The 2543-nt window shown below is 38.0% G+C and overlaps 1 long non-coding RNA gene across 1 annotated transcript; it reads left to right on the forward strand.

Moving 5' to 3' along the window:
- Positions 1-245: 245 nt before the first annotated feature.
- Positions 246-908, forward strand: LOC123732515 (uncharacterized). The gene is made up of 2 exons (XR_006763187.1): positions 246-325; positions 596-908. It is a non-coding gene; the product is annotated as an uncharacterized lncRNA (long non-coding RNA).
- The last annotated feature ends 1635 nt before the right edge of the window (positions 909-2543 follow it).

Here is a 2543-nt window from a genome sequence, read left to right on the forward strand (position 1 = left end):
CAAAAAAACGAGATATACATGAAAAATCATTATTGGACACTCTTTTTCTATAGTGAACCGGTTTCACAAGCTTTCCACGCGCTAATTAACAATCATTTTAAATTTAAAGATAGGCTCTCGTGGAATAACCGTTTATGTGCACCACTCAGAATGGACGGACAAGCGCACAACTTTTCTGTTGCTGATGAAAATCGCCGAAATGTGGGAAAGAAACGTAAAACTAAAAGAATGGAAAGACAGGCAAAGGAAGATCTAACGGGATGCGGGAAAACCCTATACAAATCGTAAGGGTCAAGAAAAAACTGGGAAAAGCTGTCCAAAAGAGGTATGTGGAAGAACCGTATATCAAACAATCAAGCTAGCTAGCTATAGAGTACAGTAACTAACATGTATGTTCTGGGTTGTCTAATTTGTAACTATAGAGAAAATATATTAGCTAAAGTTCGTTGGCTACTAATTTATACATTATCGTTACAAATGTTATTGCTAGATTATAGAAGAAACATAGCTAGCTACTTTTTGTCCATCCACCGGATGATTCGACATGGCTACAGTAGCTAGCTAGTTATATGTAACGTTACACTGTATCCTGCAGGGAAGAGCGTGTTCCACGACGTGCAGAAAGGATTGTGGAAAGTTGACTGATGAGCGCAAGCTGCATCTGTTCAACAGTTTCTACACTGTCCCATACGAGAAACAACAAGCACAACCAGCAAAACCATTCAAGGTGATGAGGATGCAATGTGAAGACTTCAGTCACCTCCCAGATTCTGTTCTCAAGCGACCAGCTGGACTACAGATCACTTCAGTGAGGTGGTTAAAAGTCACATGTATTGCACAGAGAATAGTTTACTAACATCCCATCAACATGCAACATGTTGTTCTAACAATAAAATATCCTAATGATTCCCTTTTTCATTCATTACAATATACATCTCTGTCACCACATTTAGCATCAACTCTAAGCAGTTAATACTTATTTACTGCTGTCACCTCAGTACAGAAGGACGTTTCTTGCCTTTAGCATGGGTTTAACGCAATTCAAAACTTAATTGCAGATCATAGTGTTAAACGCAAAGAGAATGGTTTTCTGAACGTTTTGTAATATTGACCTTAGGGACCTGCATAATGGACATGCATATTGGCACATCACATTGGTCCATATTTGATATGTTCAAGTTGTACTTCTTTTGATTGAATTAATTTAATTGTATTCTATTTTTGTAGTTATTCTATGGTATGTTCACATTGAGGGCTTCACTTTAAATGAGACTAAGATTTCATGACTCAACTTAAGAAAAGTCATCGGTGCTAAAGTTGATAGACCACCTTTAAATGAACCTCCATTAAATGAATTAACTACATATTGCATTTAAGTTATTTACATGAAGGGCATCTGTACTTGAAAGTACTTAAAACATCATATCAGGTATTAAAAAAGGACATCTTACAAGTGTCATGCAAAATGTCACATATACTGTTCTTCCACATTCTAAAAATTAAAACGGCAATAAAAAAAGTATTTTTTGAAATAACAAAAAAATATCAATTGTTGTTGGAAGATATGAGTATGGTGAATTATTTGTCAACCATAAAACACCTAATGTGGTACACACAATGAATAATATAAAAATAACTGATTATCTTAAAATGGAAAAATTGTCACATATATGGTTCTTCGTCTGTAGGATTCAATTATAGGCTATTTGCTACAAAAACCAGACTGCTGCATTAAAACAGACTACTTATTATTGAGACTACTCACTCTGTCATTTTCTCAGACACAAGCTTTCAAATCAAATCAAATTATATTTGACACATGCGCCGAATACAGTGAAAGGCTTACTTACAAGCCCTGAACCAACAATGCCATTTCAAAAAATAACAGTCAAGAAAAATATTTACCAAATAAACAAAAGTAAATAATAAAAGAGCGACAATAAAATAACAATAACAAGGCTATATACAGGGGGAACCGGTACCGAGTCAATGTGCAGGGCTACAGTTTAGTCGGGGTAGTTGAGGTAATATGTACATGTAGGTAGGGGTAAAGTGACTATGCATAGATAATTAACAGCGAGTAGCAGCAGCGTAAAAAAAGGGGGGGCCTCAATGCAAATAGTCAAAGTAGCAATTTGATTAGCTGTTCAGCGGTCTTATGGCTTGGGGGTAGAAGCTGTTAAGAAGCCTTTTGGACCTACACTTGGCACTCCAGTATCGCTTGCCGTGTGGTGGCATAGAGAACAGTTTGTGATTAGGTTGGCTGGAGTCTTTGGCAATTTTTAGGGTCTTCCTCTGACACCGCCTGCTGTATAGAGGTCATGGATGGCAGGAAGCTTGACCCCAGTGATGTACTGGGCCGTACGCATTACCCTCTGTAGCACCTTGCCATCGGAGGCCGAGCAGTTGCCATACCAGGCGGTGATGCAACCAGTCAGGATGCTCTTGATGGTGCAGCTGTAGGACTTTTTGAGGATCTGAGGACCCATGCCAAATCTTTTTGGGGGTTAACACCACACACCCTGTTGTAAATCAAGGACAGA

Source organism: Salmo salar, unplaced genomic scaffold (assembly GCF_905237065.1).
Source record: "Salmo salar unplaced genomic scaffold, Ssal_v3.1, whole genome shotgun sequence".
Classification (NCBI taxonomy): Eukaryota; Metazoa; Chordata; class Actinopteri; order Salmoniformes; family Salmonidae; genus Salmo; species Salmo salar.